Source organism: Oncorhynchus nerka, linkage group LG22, assembly GCF_034236695.1.
Source record: "Oncorhynchus nerka isolate Pitt River linkage group LG22, Oner_Uvic_2.0, whole genome shotgun sequence".
Lineage (NCBI taxonomy): Eukaryota > Metazoa > Chordata > Actinopteri > Salmoniformes > Salmonidae > Oncorhynchus > Oncorhynchus nerka.
The window spans coordinates 53,661,210-53,681,763 of NC_088417.1; the positions used below are offsets into that span (position 1 = coordinate 53,661,210).

At 45.1% G+C, this 20,554-nt stretch overlaps 1 protein-coding gene across 1 annotated transcript in view; it reads left to right on the forward strand.

Annotated features, from left to right (window-relative positions):
- Window positions 1-20,554, forward strand: part of LOC115105337 (glutamate receptor 4) — a 172,391-nt gene that overhangs the window by 58,128 nt on the left and 93,709 nt on the right.

The following is a 20,554-nucleotide window of genomic DNA, read 5'->3' on the forward strand; positions in this document are numbered from 1 at the left end:
CCCATTTCTTTTTGTCAATTCATATAAAAAAAATGTATGCTGCTTTGAATGTTTCTATGCGCTGTGTGATTGCTCGTTAGCCTATTGCAGATCTGGACAAATGTTCCACCTAACGCTATTGTCACTATGAATGGTGAATAGAGGGCATGATAGACAGTTAGACTGGTAGACTATACTGACCTGTGGCATAGTGAAAGTTAGCACACTGAAAACCGTAGTGCATATAAGGGAGGAGGCAAAACACCTTGATAAAGGGCAGACACAAGCAGATGAGGAAATGGGAATATATGGAAGACATTATAAAGTAAAACCTGCAAAAGAACGAATGGAAACCAGGGGGAAAAAAACCCTGTGCCCAATAAAAAAACACACACAATTCCTCTCCTATTTTGGACCACCCCTCCCCCCTGGTAAATTGCAATATGCCCCTTAGAGAGGAAAATAGGAGGAATTAACTTTTGATACAATACACACCCCACCACACCCCCAAACACAACTAACTAGCAAACAACTAAACATCAGAACACATTCATGTCTGATCGTATATAGACCGTGGGTATCTGGGTTATATCAGGCGACTGAGCGCTGAGCAGCATTTTGCTTTGCCATTTATACTTTAGCCCTTACATAATGAGTTGGAGGGATACTGGTGGTAGGGCAGGGAAGGCTGTACTAGATTGGAGGTAACACATTTAGGATCTGCTTGCATTTGTGTGTGTGTGTATATGTGTGCATACTGTGTGTGTGTGTGTGTGTGTGTGTGTGTGTGTGTGTGTGTGTGTGTGTGTGTGTGTGTGTGTGTGTGTGTGTGTGTGTGTGTGTGTGTGTGTGTGTGTGTGTGTGTGTGTGTGTGTGTGTGTGTGTGCGTGCGTGCGTGTGTGTGTGTGACTGGCACTACTATCCTCTATGGCTGGAGAGTAAAGGAGCTGTAAGAGAGTCTTTATAAAAGACCCAGGAGAAGGTATAAATAAAGGACTGAGCTTGGGGGGATGCTCTCCTTTCTCTTTCCCTCTCTTTCTCCCTCTTTCTCCCTCTTTCTCGGGCTCCACTGCACCAGTTGAAAAGAGAAAGAGGAGAAAATGAAATATATAAATCAGGACAAACAGAGAATTCTCTCATGGGGGGGGCGATACTACAAACACGAAGGGGGAGGGGATGGAGAAAGGCACAGCGGGAGACAAAGGAGGAGCGAAGAAATGAGCACACCAGGTAGAGAGGAAATGGAAAAATACTGAAAAGAAAGGGGAAGAGAGAGAAAGAATGATATCAGGAAAAGAAGAGAGAAGGTGGTTTGAGAGGGAGGTACCTATGGTAGACAGAGAACTAGCAAGAGAGAAAGAGACACAGTTGCACACGGTGTAAAGAGAGATATGGGGCAACTCAGGCTGGGAGGCACATCACACTGATCTACTTTTGGTAGAAGGAAGGACTGAGTGCTTCTACCTAAGTGTTTGTTTAATGTCGCGATGGCATTGTGGGAATGTTGTGACCGCGTCACCGTGGCAAAAAGCAGACGGAGTAGGGGAGGAGAGAGAAGCGGGCCGCCTCTTCACAGGAAGTGACTGTGAGGAAATGTCACAGTATAAATATTGTCCACCCATGTCACCCTGGGCTACTCCCTACACTGTTTATATCCCACATCTAGTTAAAGATGATCATGAATATTAATTAGGTACACGTGTTAGAAAATGTAGGAAAATAAAATGTCACTCAACCATAGCTGTGGGTCTGCATTCTGCATTTGTCAATTATATGGAAATCACAAGATGTTGAAGTGAAGACTGTCACTTGCACACACACACACATACAGTACATCACCTTTTAGTCTCCTGCGCAGAAAGTATCATATTATCAATCACCATATACATTTAGTAATGCAGCATCAGCACCATGAATGAAGCTATCATGTCTATGTCACCGGCGTTGGTTTTCCCAAAGGCTTGGAGCATCCCAAATGGCACCCAATTCCCTATGTAGTGCCCTACTTTTGATGAGCCCTGGTCAAAACTAGTACACTACGTAGGGAATATGGTGTCATTTGGAACTCAAAGTAAAAGCCTTGTCTGAGTGGTAAATCACACATCTAAACGGGCTAGCTGTTAGCGCCTCTTAGGCTACACCCAGCTTTCACATTTGGTTCCTTGGATGTTGTGGGAAACATACTTTTTTGGTATCCCGTTGGTTCTGGGAACGAAGCCTTACGTTTCGTGACAGGTAAAATTGAACGTTTTTTGAACATTCTGTGAACAGAAATAGAAATCCAAGCACATTTAGGGCACATGGAAATGCATTTCCTTTGGCATAAATCACGCAAACACATTTATTTTTTATTATGACATGACATAATTTAGATTCGAACCTATAATCTTCTGTTCTCTATCTATGGAATTTGTTCACTGCGCCTCGAGGACGGAGCTAGCATGCCATGTTTTTTTTTACACATTTTTAGCTTTTCATTTTAGTCTATTCAAACAGACACCATTTCAAAGGAAACAAGGGCTCATTAAGATCAGGTGGAGACAATTAGTGGTGCCAACACAGCTGAACACACTTAACAATATTGACAATCATGTTGTGTTGATGCTGAAAACGGAATGGTTGTTTTTAAATAGCATTCTTGGAACGTTCTCTGAATGTTACTAAATTTTACTTGTGGTTTTTATGGAATGATTTCTTAACATTTTTGGAACAATTTTAGAACATTACTTTATATAGAGTCACGGGGAAACCTGTAGGAAACGTTATGCTGAAGTACTGAAATTCAAACAGAAGAACGCTGGATCTTAACCTTCTCAGAGTTATTTGAGAACATTCCCAATGTTAACTATTTGGTGAACATTCCTAGAACATTATAAACAGTTTAATGAAATGTAAATGTAACAATGTTTGAACTTTTAAGAAATGTACTGTTAAAGTAATGAAATACTAATATAAGTTTTTTGCCATGTTCGTTAAATGTGCTGAGAATATTCCAAAGCCAGGCAACTACTACATCATTCCCAGATATTTTTTGGGAAGATTGTATGCAAAATAACCATAGGAAAACCACGCTCTCACCAAGTTTTAAGAAGCATATGGTTCTCAGAACGTTATTTGCTAGCTGGGTAGCGTGTCAAAGTCGCTCAAGTGGAGTCTTTCTACATACTTCCACCATTATCTCTCAATCGCAGGAAGTTGCCACACGCATATACATGAACGTGCACACACACACACACACACCCACACTTTACCATCTCCCAAGCTGACTCATGTTTTATGGATGATAAGTGGTTAAGAATTTCCTGGGAGTTTAGTTAAGTCCTGCCTGGACATTTTAGCAATTTTAATATACGCCTGTTGAGGAGTGTTACGAATTCCATTCATGCTTCTCTGTGTTCCCTTATAGGTTCCCTAGAAATTTGAGATGGGAAAAGGGATTTTTTTTTTTACATTACTGGTAGGCATTTTTCTTCTTATGTCTGTGAACTCCTTTTCATTATAGTTGTCTGTGATTATAGTGTAAAGTACTGAGGGGTATATATCCATAGTTATAAACTGGGTGGTTCGAGCACTGAATTCTGATTGGCTGACAGCCGTGGTATTTCAGACCGTATAAAAGGGGTATAACAAAACATTTATTTTTACTGCTCTAATTACATTGCTAACCAGTTTATAAAAGCAATAAGGCACCTTGGGGGTTTGTGGTATATGGCCAATATACCACGGCTAAGGACTGTATCCAGGCACTCCATAGAACAGCCCTTAGCTGTGGTATATTGGCCATATACCACAAACCCCCGAGGTGCCTTTTTGCTTAAAAGTATAACATATACACTACCGTTCAAAAGTGTGGGGCCATTTAGAAATGTCCTTGCTTTTGAAAGAAAAGCATTTTTTTGTCCATTAGAATAACATCAAATTGATGAGAAATACAGTGTAAATATTGTTAAAGTTGTTAATGACTATTTTAGGTGGAAACGGCAGATTTTTTAAATGGAATATCTACATAGGCGTATTATCAGCAACCATCACTCCTGTGTTCCAATGGCACATTGTGTTAGCTAATCCAAGTTTATAATTTTAAAAGGATAATTGATTATCAGGAAAATATTTTGCAATTATGTTAGAACAGCTGAAAACTATTGTTCTGATTAAAGAAGCAATAAATCTGGACTTCTTTGGACTAGTTGAGTATCTGGAGCATCAGCATTTGTGGGTTTGATTACAGGCTCAAAAGGGCCAGAAACAAAGCACTTTCTTCTGAAACTCGTCAGTCTGTTCTTGTTCTGAGAAATGAAGGCCATTCCATGCGAGAAATTGCCAAGAAACTGAAGATCTCGTACAACGCTGTGTACTACTCCCTTCACAGAACAGTGCAAACTGGCTCTAACCATAATTAAAAAGGAGTGGGTTTCCCCGGTGCACAACTGAGCAAGAGGACAAGTACATTAGAGTGTCTACTTTGAGAAACAGACTCCTCACAAGTCCTCAACTGGCAGCTTCATTAAATAGAACCTGCTGAATACCAGTCTCAACGTCAACAGTGAAGAGGCGACTCCGGTTCCTCTGTCCAGTGTCTGTGCTCTTTTGCCCAACTTAATCTTTTCTTTTTATTGGCCAGTCTGAAATATGGCTTTTTCTTTGCAACTCTGCCTAGAAGGCAAGTATCCCGGAGTCGCCTCTTCACTGTTGACGTTGAGACTGGTGTTTTGTGGGTACTATTTAATGAAGCTGCCATGCCTACACTGTATTTCTGATCAATTTGATGTTATTTGAATGGACAAAAATATGCTTTTCTTTCAAAAACAAAGACATTTCTATGTGACCCCAAACTTTTTAATGGTAGTGTATATATACAGCCTCGGGTGGTTGTTGAGGTTGAACTATGGTCATGAGCAGAATGTATTTTTTGGGGTGTAAACTGCTTTTTTGTGTAAAATACTTTTCATGGTGTACTTTTTTGTGATTGTGCTTTAGAGGCATACTGAAGCACATCTGCCTCTGGTGATGATGGTGGTGAGGTTGAGTTACAGTCATGACGGTATTTGTAAGTTTGTGTAATTGCAGTTTTTTTTAAATTAACGCCTTCTCATGATCGTTTTCTGTGATTGTTGTGTGGAATACTGAACAGTGTCTGCCTCTCGTGATGGTGAGGTTAAGTTACGGTCATGACCATATTTTAACCATCTGTCATAGCTCGTCCCATAAGGAAGGCCTGAGTGAGTTGTCTAGCTAGCATTGGCTGACAGCTGAATGCACTGTCGGCTCATAGCGTGCACTTAGGTTATTGTGTACTTGCCTGTATGTTCTCAGGTTTGAATGACTTGTGTTTTTATCATGTCCTTGGTTCCTCCTTGTATAGATTTGTATCACAGGACCTACCTGGGTCCTCTCTTCTCATGCCAAGTAGGTAGAATTTGCTATCTAACCACTGACACAAGGTCAGATTTATTTTCATTTAGATAATGGTTGAGGTTAGGATTGAAGGTGGGAAAATCTGTTAATCTAATCCTAGATCTGTGGTTATTCGAACTCAAGTAACTTCAAATAGTTCGACATTAAGAACTGCCAATCTCGACACACACACACACACACACACACACACACACACACAGACACACACACACAGACACACACACACACACACACACACACACACACACACACACACACACACACACACACACACACTCTTTCGCTCACTCCAATACCCCACACCAGGACTCATGGGCTCTCACACAACCTTCTCTCAACTTCCTCCCCTCCACCCCATTCCCTCCTTCTCTCCACTCTCTTGGTATTTCAAGGTGGATTGCCGGCCTGTTTTTATGACACTCTTTACTATTTTTAAAGGAGAACATTGAGGAGGTGGAGATGAGGAGGGATGACAGGGTAAAGGATGTGGGGGGGAACCCCCATTGGCACGGTGGGAGATGTAGCAGAGCAGACAGCACGTAAGGTGGGGTAGAGGGAGGACAGGGAAGAGTGGGGTGGTAGTCTGTCGATGGCAGTCATGCACGATGTGGAAACATTGTGCTGTCGTCCAGCGGGATTCTATCTCTGCATTCAGACAGGGCCGCCACAGACGAAATAAGGAGCAGTCAGTGTGTGTGCATTTCGTCACACACAGACACACAGATTATCTTAATTTGATCACTCTGTTGTTGATGAGAATGTTCCTGTGCAGCACGATATGCAAACTTGTAGTGTATTCAAGGTGTAAAAACAATTATAAAATGTCAGACCTTGTTTGCATTTAACAGACTCTCTTATCCAGAGCGACTAGGGTTAAATGCCTTGCTCAAGGGCACATCAACAGATTTTTCACCTAGTCGGCTCTGGGTTTCAAACCAGCAAACTTTCAGTTACTGGCCCAATGTTCTTAACCGCTAGACTGCTGTCCACCCTACACATTTTTTTCCATGAAATACAATCCACATAATAATTCACATTTCCTGTTTCTGCAGGATTATTTTCCTGCTGTAGCAAACTGGCTCAAATTAAGATCCTACACGTGTAAACTCTCTCTGTCTTTCTCTCTCTGTCTCTCTCTTTGTCTCTCGTTCACACACAAACACACACACCCTCCTAGACCATGGAGCTAAACTCTTCGGGAAGTAGGGAATGCAGCATGCAGAAGCAGCATGGTATTAGATCAGCTTTAATTGAACAAGGTCAGAAAGAGGCTGCAGTCTACTGCATTCTATACAGCAGGGTTGCCCAACCCTCTTCCTGGAGATCTACCGTCCCGTGGGTTTTCAGTCCAACCCTAATTTAATTCTACTTACCTACAGGACGGTAGATCTCCAGGAAGAGGGTTAGGCAGCCCTGCTATACAGCCTTCTGATGCATTCTACTGCATTCTGTACAGCCTTCTGATGCATTCTACTGCATTCTGTACATCCTTCTGATGCATTCTACTGCATTCTGTACAGACTTCTGATGCTTTCTACTGCATTCTATACATCCTTCTGATGCATTCTACTGCATTCTATACAGCCTTCTGATGCATTCTACTGTATTCTATACAGCCTTCTGATGAATTATACTGCATCCTGTATAGCATTCTCAAATACATTCTACTACATTCTGTACAGCCTTCTCAAATGCATTCTGATGTATTCTACTGCATTAAATGAAGTACTCTGATGTATTCTACTGCATTCTGTACAGCATTATGATGTAGTCTATACAGCATTCTACTGCATTATCTTCTGCATCCTGCTGCATATGAATTTATTTTGCATTCAATAGGATCCTGCTGCAATCTACAGCATTCTGCTGTGTTCTACTGTATTCTATATTCTGCTGTATTCTACTGCTTTCTCTACTGCATTTTACTGCATTCTGATGCATTCTACAACATTCAACTGTATTCCACTACAATCTGCATTCTACAAAATTCTACTTTATTCTACTACATTCCTCTTTACAATTACTGATCGCTGGTGGCTCTGGGTGGTTGACTATGATTGCTTTATCACAGACACGGTCCCTCTTTATTTTCAACATGCCAAAGGAAGAGCTCTTTATTGACTTGTATTGATTTCCCTATTGACATCTGTTCACACACACATGGGAGTCTCTCTTTCTCTCTCTCTCACAGTGCATGCTGGGAGTTTTTTGGAGTTTGAGTGTTTGGTGTGGAGGGCTCTGTCCTAATTGTTTTTCTGAATTCGGTCTTGGTCTTTTCTTTCCATTTTTATTTTCTATGGTGGTGGGTTAATGCACTATTTGTTTTAGCGGTATCCACAGGTTTTTTCAAAATAGAGTGGAAGAGGACAGAGTTAGTTTCCTGGGGTTTGGAAGATGGCTGTCGTTACGGCGTGGATTCAGGTGTGTTCCTGAGAATGGAGTTAAGGTGGAGGAGGTTCTGCTCGCAGTCGGTGAACAGGTAGGAGCTGAATTTATACATTCTGCTTCCAGAATGAACAAAGCTGTTGTTGTGTTCATGAAAAGAGCTAATTTGGTTGGTAGGCTAATTGCTGGTGGAATATTTGTAAGGGGTGTGTTGGTGCCAATTTCGCCTCTTTCTACCTCTTCGACAAGGGTGGCAGTTGCAAATTTGCCTCCGTTTATTACGGATGATCAAATCGGGAAAGAGCTGAGTCGTTTTGGTAAGTTTGCTAGCTGTTTGCATGTACTGTCGGCAGGTTTTCAGGCAGATGCCGTTAAGCACGTTGTTCCGTTCCGGAGGCAAGTGTTCATGTTTCTGAATAACAATGAGCAACAGCTAAATGTGCATTTTAAAATGAGGGAGGGGCTCTACGCACGGTTTGTCAGCACAGATGGTGCTTTGAGTGTGAGGATTTGGGGCATAAGAGTTTGCGTGCCCACATAAAGGCCATAGACAATGTGAGGGTACAAGCGCCAGTGGGGAAAATCGAGGTCAACGTGCAGGGGGCAATGAGAGGCAGACAGCAGAGGCTGGGCCTAGTCATGCCAGGGATGGTGGTGTAGATGAGGCTGGGCCTAGTCATGCTATGGAGGGTGGTGCAGATGAGGCTGGGTCTAGTCATGCCAGAGATGGTGGGGTAGCTGAGGCTGGGCCTAGTCATGCTATGGAGGGTGGTGCAGATGAGGCTGGGTTTAGTCATGCCAGAGATGGTGGGGTAGCTGAGGCTGGGCCTAGTCATGCTATGGAGGGTGGTGCAGATGAGGCTGGGTCTAGTCATGCCAGAGATGGTGGGGTAGCTGAGGCTGGGCCTAGTCATGCCAGGGATGGTGGTGTAGATGAGGCTGGGCCTAGTCATGCCAGAGATGGTGGGGTAGCTGAGGCTGGGCCTAGTCATGCTATGGAGGGGGTGCAGATGAGGCTGGGTCTAGTCAGGTTATGCTAGTGGATGAGGAGCGTGTCATCAGTCCGGTGAGTCCTGTGCCGGCTCCCCGCACTTGCCCTGAAGAGCGTGTCATCAGCCCGGTGTAACCTGTGCCGGCTCCACGCACCAGGCCTCCAGTGCGCCTTCCCAGCCCGGTATGTCCTGTGCCGGCTCCCCGCACTCGCCCTGAAGAGCGTGTCATCAGTCTGGTGAGTCCTGTGCCGGCTCCCCGCACTTGCCCTGAAGAGCGTGTCATCAGCCCGGTGTAACCTATGCCGGCTCCACGCACTCGCCCTGAAGAGCGTGTCATCAGTCCGGTGAGTCCTGTGCCGGCTCCCCGCACTTGCCCTGAAGAGCGTGTCATCAGCCCGGTGTAACCTGTGCCGGCTCCACGCACCAGGCCTCCAGTGCACCTCCCCAGCCCGGTACTTCCTGTGCAGGCTCCCCACACTCGCCCTGAAGAGGCTCCCCACACTCCCGCTCCATGGCCGGAGACTTCCTCTGCGCCGGTGCCCAGTCCAGGCACTGGAACGCTCAATCACGGACAACTTGTTCTTAATCAGGGACATGTTGGACTTGTTGAGAGGTTCTAATGTGAACTTTGGACTGGTCTCTTTAGATCAAGAGAAGGCTTTTGATAGAGTGGACCATGAGTATCTGTTTAATGTGATGTCTGGTTTTGGGTTTGTGGAAAGGTTTTAGACCTTTCTGAAGATGTTGTATGCTAGGGCGTCATGTTGTGGAGGGGGGCTCGGTAGACCAGTCTGGGTGAGACGGGGCATTAGAGAAGGAAGCCCTCTATTGGGTCAGTTATATACACTTGAGCCTTTTTTGGGCCTGCTACGCAGGAGACTGCAGGGAGTGTGCTGGACAGGTATGGGTGTGGTGACAGGCATAGCAGTGTCAGCGTATGCAGATGATGTTTCTGTGATGGTCAGGATATGCAGGCACTAGAGACAAGGGAGCTTCATCAGCTAAGGTAAACTGGGTCAAGAGCAAAGCTCTGTTTTGGGGGGATAGCGCCCCTCTGCTTCCAGGGAGTTTGCAGGGGGGTTGTGAAGGGCTTAAAATATTGGGGGTGTACCTGGGCTCGGAAGAACTGGGAGGGGCTGTCACAGGCAGTGGTGTCAAGACTGGCCAGATGGAGGTGGCTCCTATCCCAATTGACATATAGAGGGAGGGTGCTGATAATCAACAACCTGGTGGCATCTTCCCTGTGTCAAAAACTGGCTGTCCTCAACCCCATTGCCGGTCTGCTCGCAGACCTGCAGTGCAAGCTGGTGGACTCACTCTGGTCTGGCCATCACTGGCTGAGGGCGGCACTGTTGTACATGACCGTCCATGAAGGAGGACTGGCCCTGATGGATCTGGAGAGCAGGGTGGTTGCTTTTCGACTAAAGGCGGTGCAGAAACTGCTGTACAATACTGATGTCGGCTGGAGGGAACCAGCAGGCGCGCTGCTGAGGAGAGCTGGCGGATTAGGGTTGGACCGGCAGCTATTCCTCATGAGGCTGGAGGGGCTGAGTACAACAGATCTCTCTGATTTTACTCTGCAGTGCAGAGGGCCTGGCAGCTGCTAAGGCCCACACGAGAAGGGGGTGTGGAGCCTGGGCTGTGGGTGTGGGAGGAGCCTATCTTCCACAACCCAGCCATCCCTTTGAGATCGGTTCAGTCGGCCACCTTGCATAGGCGACTGATGGCAGTGGGTTTATAAAGGCTGGGTGACCTGGGACTGCTGGGAGAGGAGGGATGGAAAACCCCGAAGTCCTGGCACAACAAACAGGAATGCCGTCTCTTAGGCTGCTGGAGAGATTCCTGGAGGAGGTCCAGGAGGCACTGTCTGAGCCGGTAAGGGCGGTGTTTGAGCGGCCAAATGGGGAGGGGCCACCAATGTTTCCGCCACTGCAGGTGGCGGCTGAGACTGGGGACTGGCATGGGGGTCTGGAGGACTTGTTAGACACTTGTTTGACACTCCGAGCCTGGGGGAGTTTGAGGTGGTGGGAGGTAGCCCTCTACAACCTCTGCATTAAAGTGAGGAACATTAGGAGCATAACAGGAGTGAAGGCACATCAGTGGCATGGGGTATGTGGGATGGAGAGTATGGTGGGGTTTAGATGGAGTGTTATTATAAGGGGGGGAGGGTGGGGAGGTTTTAATAAAAATGAGAATGTTTCATTAAAGAAAGACAAAAAGTCTAACGGGTGTTGTCGGAAGGATGAGACCAAGGAAATAAAGAACATAGAATGCCCACCCAAATCACACCCTGACCAAACCAATATAGAGACATTAAAAGGCTCTCTAAGGTCAGGGCATGACAACGTCACAAGTCTCTCTCTCTCTCTCTCTCTCCCTCTCAATTCAATTTAAGGGCTTTATTGGCATGGGAAACATATGTTAACATTGCCAAACCAAGTGAAGTAGATAATAAACAAAAGTGAAATTAACAATACAAATCAATAGTAAACATTACACTCACAAAAGTTCCAAAATAATAAAAATATTTCAAATATTATGTGCAAATAGTTAAAAGTACAGAAGAGAAGATAAATAAACATACTTTACAATGATGTTTATTCTTCACTGGTTTCCCTTTTCTTGTGGCAACAGGTCACAAATCTTGCTGCTGTGATGGCACACTGTGGTATTTCACCCAATAGATATGGGAGTTTATCAAAATTGTGTTTGTTTTCAAATTCTTTGTGGGTCTATGTGATCTGAGTGAAATATGTACCTCTAATATGGTCATACATTTGGCAGGAGGTTAGGAAGTGCAGCTCAGTTTCCACCTCATTTTGTGGGCAGTGTGCGCACAGCCTGTCTTCTCTTGAGAGCCAGGTCTAACTACGGCAGCCTTTCTCAATAGCAAAGCTATGCTCATTGAGTCTGTACAAAGTCAAAGCTTTCCTTAAGTTTGGGTCAGTCACAGTGGTCAGGTATTCTGCCACTGTGTACTCTCCGTTTAGGGCCAAATAGCATTCTGGTTTGCTCTGTTTTTTTTGTTAATTATTTCCAATGTGCCAAGTAATTATCATGTTGTCTCATGATTCGGTTGGGTCTAATTGTGTTGCTGTCCTGGGGCTCTGTGGGGTCTGTTTGTGTTTGTGAACAGAGCCCCAGGACCAGCTTGCTTCGGGGACTCTTCTCCAGGTTCATCTCTCTGTAGGTGATGGCTTTGTTATGGAAGGTTTGGGAATCGCTTCCTTTTAGGTGGTTGTAGAGTTTAACGTCTCTTTTCTGGATTTTGATAATCAGGGGGTATCGGCCTAATTCATCGGCCTAATGCATTATTTTGTGTTTTAAGTTGTACATGGAGGATATATTTGCAGAATTCTGCATGCTGAGTCTCAATTTGGTCCCATTTTGTACATTTTTGGTTGGTTAACAGACCCCAGACCTCACAACCATAAAGGGCAATGGGTTCTATAACTGATTCAAGTATTTTTAGCCAGATCCTAATTGGCATGTTGAATTTTATGTTCCTTTTGATGGCATAGAAGGCCCTTCTTGCCTTGTCTCTCAGATCGTTCACAGCTTTGTGGAAGTTACCTGTGGCGCTGATGTTTAGGCCTAGGTACCTGTATGTATAGTTTTTTTGTGTGCTCTGTTTCGTCAGACCAGAGGAAATTTCTACAAAAAGTAAGATCGTTGTCCCCATGTGCAGTTGCAAACTGTAGTCTGGCTGTTTTAAGGCGGTTTTGGAGCAGTGTCTTCTTCCTTGCTGAGCGGCCTTTCAGGTTATGTCGATATAGGACTTGTTTTACTGTGGATATAGATACTGTTGTACCTGTTTCCTCCGGCATCTTCACAAGGTCCTTTGCTGTTGTTCTGGGGTTGATTTGCACTTTTCGCACCAAAGTACGTTCATCTCTAGGAGACAGAACGTGTCTCTTTCCTGAGCGGTATGACGGCTGCGTGGTCCCATGATGTTTATACTCGCGTACCATTGTTTGTACAGATGAACGTGGTACCTTCAGGCATTTGTAAATTGTTCCCAAGGATGAACCAGTCTTGTGTAGGTCTACAATTTCAGGTCTTGGCTGATTTCTTTTGATTTTCCCATGATGTCAAGCAAAAGAGGCACTGAGTTTGAAGGTCGGCCTTGAAATACATCCACAGGTACACCTCCAATTGACTCAAATGATGTCAATGAGCCTATCAGAAGCCTCAAGCCATGACATCCTTTTCTGGAATTTTCCACGCTGTTTAAAAGCACTGTCAACTTTGTGTATGTAAACTTCTGGCCCACTAGAATTGTGATACAGTGAATTATAAGTGAAATAATCTGTCTGTAAACAATTGTTGGAAGAATGACTTGTGTCATGCACAAAGTAGATGTCTTAACCTATCACGCCATGGCCTTAGTTATCTTTGTTTCCTTTATTATTTTGGTTAGGTCAGGGTGTGACATGGGGAATTATGTGTTTAGCCTGGTCTAGGGGTTTTGTATGTTTATGGGGTGTTTTCTTGTCTAGGTGTTTATGTAAGTCTATGGTTGCCTAGATTGGTTCTCAATTAGAGGCAGGTGTTTATCGTTGTCTCTGATTGGGAACCATATTTAGGCAGCCATGTTCTTTGGGTATTTTGTGGGTGGTTGTCTTCTGTCTTTGTGTCTTTGCACCAGATAGGACTGTTTCGGTTTTCACATTTGTTATTTTGTAGTGTTCTCGTGTATGGTCTTTATTAAACATGTTGAACTCTAACCACGCTGCATTTTGGTCCTTCAACGGAAGAAAACCGTTACATAACCGACTTGCCAAAACTATAGTTTGTTAATTAACAATGAATTTGTGGAGTGGTTGAAAAACAAGTTTTAATGACTCCAACCTAAGTGTATGTAAACTTCTGACTTCAACTGTAGGTGCTGCTGTAGGCCCTACTTGGTTGAGGACAAAAGCACCAGATCATCAGCAAACAGTAGACATTTGACTTCATATCCTAGGAAGGTGAGGTCGGGTGCTACAGACTGTTCTAATGCCCTCTCCAATTCGTTGATATATATGTTGAAGAGGTTGGGTCTCTCTCACACTCTCGCTCTCTCTCTCTCATTGCTTTTATAGGCCAAATAGAGATGTGTGCTCTAGAGTTCATCTGTGTAGATGGGAGAACCTTCCAGAAGGACAACCATCTCCACCAATCAGGCCTTTACGGTAAAGTGGCCAGAAGGAAGCCACTCCTCAGTAAAAGGCACATGTCAGCCTGCTTGGCATTTGCCAAAAGGCACCTAAAGATTCTCAGACCATGAGACACAAGATTCTCTGGTCTGAAACCAAGTTGAACTTGAACATCTTGGCCATGTTCTGTTATAATCTCCACCCGGCACAGCCAGAAGAGGACTGGCCACCCCACATATGCTCTCTCTAATTCTCTCTTTCTTTCTCTCTCTCTCTCGGAGGACCTGAGCCCTAGGACCGTGCCCCAGGACTACCTGACATGATGACTCCTTGCTGTCCCCAGTCCACCTGACTGTGCTGCTGCTCCAGTTTCAACTGTTCTGCCTTATTATTATTCGACTATGCTGGTCATTTATGAACATTTGAACATCTTGGCCATGTTCTGTTATAATCTCCACCCGGCACAGCCAGAAGAGGACTGGCCACCCCACATAGCCTGGTTCCTCTCTAGGTTTCTTCCTAGGTTTTGGCCTTTCTAGGGAGTTTTTCCTAGCCACCGTGCTTCTACACCTGCATTGCTTGCTGTTTGGGGTTTTAGGCTGGGTTTCTGTACAGCACTTTGAGATATCAGCTGATGTACAAAGGGCTATATAAATAAATTTGATTTGAACTATTTGGCCTGAATGCCAAGTGTCACATTTGGAGGAAACCTGGCATCCCTACAGCGAAGCATGGTTGTGGCAGCATCATGCTGTGGGGATGTTTTTCAGCGGCAGGGATTTTTGAGACGAGTCAGGATTGAGGCAAAGATTAACAGAGCAGAGAGATCCTTGATGAAAACCTGCTCCAGAGTGCTCAGGACCTCACACTGGGACAATGGTTCACCTTCCAACAGAACAACGATCGTAAGCACACATCCAAGACAATGCAGGAGTGGCTTCGCGACAAGTCTCTGAATGTCCTGGAGTGGCCCAGCCAGAGCCCGGACTTGAACCCGATCTAATATTTCTGGAGAGACCTGAAAATAGCTGTGCAGCGAAGCTCCCCATCCAACCTGAGATTGAGAGGATCTGCAGCGAAGAATGGGAGAAACTCTCAAAATACAGGTGTGCTAAGATTGTAGCGTCATAACCAAGAAGATGCGATACTGTAATCGCTGCCAAAGGTCCTTCAACAAAGTATTGAGTAAAGGATCTGAATACTTATGGAAATGTGATATTTCAGTTTATTTTGTTTATAAATTAGCAAAAAAAATCAATATTACCTGTTTTCGCTTTGTCATTATGGGGTATTGCGTGTAGATTGATGACGAATAAAAAACTAAATGTAATCCATTTTAGAATAAGGCTGTAACAAAATGTGGAAAAAGTCAAGGGGTCGGAATACTTTCCCAAAGGCACTGTATGTACGGTCTGAAACAAGTGGTGAATGATGGTGGCTTGTGCTGTGTGGTCAAATCAGTAAATTGGTAGCTGCAAGGCAGTCAGCAACTATGTTGTGTTAGGTGTAGTGGTCAACACCTGTGGGACACAACACTGTGGAAATGTGTGCAGCATGGTAACAATACAATTCAGCTAGGATGTAAGTGTTGGTGGCAAGTGAAGTAAGTAAGCCTTGTCTAGAACGGACCATGGGGAAGGAGCCTATGTCCTTATTCTGTAGCATGAGGCAGTTTGATATACAAGTACACACCCTGGACTGGATGCTAGTCTATCGCAAGACCTTATCCCTAATCCATCTCTTTAATGCTGAGTGCCAAACAGAGGCATTGAGTACCGTTTTTGGAGTCTCACTCAGCCAGGGATCCAAACCCCAACCTTTCAATCTCAGGGTGAACAAACTAACCACAAGGCCACTGAGTTGGTGCATTGGTTTTAGTGAGGGATTCACTAATTGTGATGCAGCTGTGAGGGTGGGTGGGTGTGTGGTGGGTGGATTTGTACATGGGAGTAAAGTCTATTCATCAATATCACCAAAACAGAGATCAATCAACCTGGACAGGGTGTACCACACACACACACACACACACACCCTCCCCACCCCACCCATGCATGCACAGACACTGCACACTCTCTCTCACATGGGCCCATTGATTATGTGAGGTGCAGTGTTAGCTGTTGACCTGTTTGTGCAGTGGACCAGCAGGCTGACGCATGCTGTTTCAGGGTCACTGCTGGTGTGGGACGGTACAAAATGGACCTTTCAATCTGGACAGCCTGAGTCCTGTATGTCAGTCAGCAACAACATGTATGCCACTGCAGTTCAGACATAACTACAGACTTATAACTGTAGCATAGACATACAGCTACAGACGTACAGTACGAGTGGCGGACCTCATGAGAGCCAGTTTCATCATAGCGCTTGATGGTTTTTGCGACTGCACTTGAAGAAACTTTCGAAGTTCTTGAAATGTTCCGCATTGACTGACCTTCATGTCTTAAAGTAATAATGGACTGTTGTTTCTCTTTGCTTATTTGAGCAGTTCTTGACATAATATGGACTTGGTCTTTTACCAAATAGGGCTATCTTCGGTATATTACCCCTACCTTGTCACAACACAACTGTTTGGCTTAAACACATTAATAAGGAAATAAATTCCACAAGTTAACTTTTAACAAGGCACACCTATTAATTGAAATGCATTCCAGGTGACCTCATGAAGCTGGTTGAGAGAATGCCAAAGGTGTGCAAAGCTCTCAAACTTTTGACTGGTACTCTATAATGGAGAGTGTGGAGTAGAGTGTAGTGCCTCCACTGTATACTCTCCCAGGCTTGGTTTGATTTAGCCCCTTTAAGGAGGTCAGTCTGACTGTGTGTGTGTTATTGCTAGTGTTTCTCTCTAAGGTGAAGTTGATTGCTATAAACACCCCCCTCTGCTTTGTGACACTTTCCCTCTCCCCCCTCTTCCTCTCTCTTTCTCCAGAGCTTGTCTGGGCTGTGTAGTCAATTCACTCTCTGTCCTTTTCTCCGGGTAGACAAAAGGAGAGAAACAGCATTAGAGATAGAGAAAGTGGGAGAACAGAAAGCAGATTGAGCCTTACCTGTTCATTGTGTTCCACACAGTCCTCTCCTTTTAGGGTCTACTTGTATGTGTGTTCTGTGTGTTTGTGTGCTTTCTCCCTCTGTGTGTGTATGTTTCACACTGGCTTCCTTTCATTGAATTCATTGCAGCCCAGTCTAGTTATAAACCAATGGCCACAGGGACAGACAACTCTGTTTACACGTTGACCAACGGTGCCATATCACTCACAGGAATACGGAGATCTATCTCCACCTAAAGACATATCCTTTAGGTGGAGCAGGGATGGTGAGCCGGGATTGTGCCGACAGAGATGGTCGCCTCGCTTCGCGTTCTTAGGAAACTATGCAGTATTTAGATTTTTTAAAATGTATTATTTCTTACATTGTTAGCCCAGGAAATATTAAGTCGTATTACATACAGCCGGGAGGAACTATTGGATATAAGAGCAACGTCAACTTACCAACATTACGACCATGAATACGACTTTCCCGAAGTGGATCCTCTGTTCGGACCACCACCCAGGACAATGGATCGGATCCCAGCAGGCGACCCAAAACAACGGCGCCGCAGAAGGGGCAGACTGAGCGGTCTTCTGGTCAGGCTCTGTAGACGGGCACACCGCCCACCACTCCTGAGTATACTACTCGCCAATGTCCAGTCTCTTGACAACAAGGTAGACAAAATCCAAGCAAGGGTTGCCTTCCAGAGAGATATCAGAGATTGTAACATTCTCTGTTTCACGGAAACAATGCTCACTCGGGAGTCGGTACAGCCCGGTTTCTTCACGCATTGCGCCGACAGAAACAAACATCTCTCTGGTAAGAAGAGATGTTGCCTTATGATTAACGAGTCGTGGTGTGATCGTAACAACATGCATTAACTCAAATCCTTTAGTTCACCTGACCTAGAATTCCTTACAATCAAATGTCGACCGCATTATCTACCAATCTTAGATTATAATCACAGCAGTGTATATCCCCCCCAAGCAGACACCTCGACGGCCCTGAAAGAACTTCATTGGACTCTTTGTAAACTGGAAACCACATATCCTGAGGCTGTATTGTAGCTGGGGATTTTAACAAGGCTAATCTGAAAACAAGGCTCCATAAATGTTATCAGCATATCGAATGCGCGGCCCGGGCTGGCAAAATTCTGGATCATTTTGTTGCTCCCAGCCTATAGACAGAAATTAAAACAGGAAACGCCCATGCTCAGGTCTGTTCAACGCTGGTCTGACCAATCTGATTCCACACTCCAAGATTGCTTCGATCACATGGACTGGGATATGTTCCGGATAGCCTCAGACAACAACATTGATGTATACGCTGATTCCGTGAGCGAGTTTATTAGCAAGTGCATCAGTGATTTTGTACCCACGGTAACAATTAAAACCTTCCCCAACCAGAAACTGTGGATTGATGGCAGCATTCGCGCTGCCATGAAAACGCGAACCACTGCTTTTAATCATGGCAAGGCGACTGGAAACATGACAGAATACAAACAGTGTAGCTATTCCCTCCGCAAGGGAATCAAACAAGCTAATCGTCAGTATAGAGACAAAGTAGAGTCTCAATTCAACGGCTCAGACACGAGAGGTATGTGGCAGGGTCTACAGTCAATCACGGACTACAAAAAGAAAACCAGCCCCGTCACGGACCTCGATGTCTTGCTCCTAGACAAACTAAACAAATTCTTTGCTCGCTTTGAGGACAATACAGTGCCACTGACATGGCCAACTACCAAAACCTGCGGGCTCTCCTTCACTGCAGTCAACATGAGTGTTACGTTCCCCAGTTTATGTGTTGTAGTTTGTGTTTGTGCATGTGTTTATTTCAGGAAATGGCTCCGGAAATCCCTCAAGCAGCTGATTGGTCGACTCCATGGCTAATTGGAGAGCTGACTCCGCCCCCTCGTCAAGACAGCTGTCTCCAATTACCCATTCCATCTGAAGATATATAAAAGCCAGTGTTCTGTTCAAGAGGGGAGCTTTTTGTAGAGTGCTTTTTGTAGAGAGATTTTGCTAGAGATTTTGCTAGAGGTTGATTTTGCTGAGAGTTGGTATATTTTGTGAGTTTGTTGCTCAGATAGAGCTTATTTGATGTCGTTTGTTAGTTTGTTTGAAAATTGTTTAATATTCTGTTTCATTTGTTCCCAGGGGGAGAAGGGGAAGGCACTTTGGGAGTGCTTAGGCAAGAGGCCCGCGGGCATACATATACCCGTAGCATATTCGCTGTCTAGGCACACTAGGTAAGACCTGGGCGGACCACCCCCTGTATTTTGGTTAGGGCACCAGGTGGTGCTAAATTAGGTAAGTAGTGGGTAGGCAGGTAAGATAGGAGAGGGGGGGTTGAGATTTACTTTCTTTGCTTTGGTTCCGTCCAGCCCCTTTTCCCCATATTACCGTGTAAAGGAATAAAGTCCTTGTAAACGGTACCACATTCTGCTTGTTGTCATTTTTACTCGCACCTACAGTCCATACCTTTTTCGCTTCACAGAGAGTTTAGTTGTAGCAGGGTGTTGCGTTCCCTCTTCATAGAGGCGTGCGTAACAGTGAGTAAAACATTTAAACGTGTTAACCCTTGCAAGGCTGCCGGCCCAGACGGCATCCCACAAGCGTCCTCAGAGCATGCGCAGACAAGCTGGTGTTTACGGACATTTTCAATCAGTCCCTATCCCAGTCTGCTGTTCCCACATGCTTCAAGAGGGCCACCATTGTTCCTGTTCCCGAGAAAGCTAAGGTAACTGAGCTAAATGACTATCGCCCCGTAGCACTCACTTCCGTCATTACGAAGTGCTTTGAGAGAAGAGTCAAGGATCTTATCACCGCCACCCTACCTGACACCCTAAACCCACTCCAATTTGCTTACCGCCCCAATAGGTCCACAGACGACGCAATAGAAATCACACTGCACACTGCCCTAACCCATCTGGACAAGAGGAATACCTATGTAAGAATGCTGTTCATCGATTACAGCTCAGCATTTAACACCTTAGTACCCTCCAAACTCATCATTAAGCTCGAGACCCTGGGTCTCGACCCCGCCCTGTGCAACTGGGTCCTGGACTTCCTGATGAGCCGCCCCCAGGTGGTGAAGGTAGGAAACAACATCTCCACCCCGCTGATCCTCAACACTGGGGTTCCACAAGGGTGCGTTTTCAGCCCCCTCCTCTACTCCCTGTTCACCCATGACTGTGTGGCGATGCAAGCCTCCAACACAATCATCAACTTTGCAGACGACACTACAGTGGTAGGCTTGATTACCAACAACAACGACACGGCCTACAGGGACGAGGTGAGGGCCCTCAGAGTGTGATGACAGGAAAATAACCTCTCACTCAACATCAACAAAACAAAGGAGATGATCATGGACTTCAGGAAACAGCAGAGGGAGCACCCCCTTATCCACATCGATGGGACAGTAGTGGAGAAGGTGCAAAGTTTCATCTTCCTCAGCGTACACATCCCGGACAAACTGAATTGGTCCACCCACACAACAGCGCCTCTTCAACCACAATCGAGAGCATCCTGTCGGGCTGTATCACCGCCCAGTACGGCAACTGCTCCACCCACAACCGTAAGGTTCTCCAGAGGGTAGTGATGACTGCACAACGCATCACCGGGG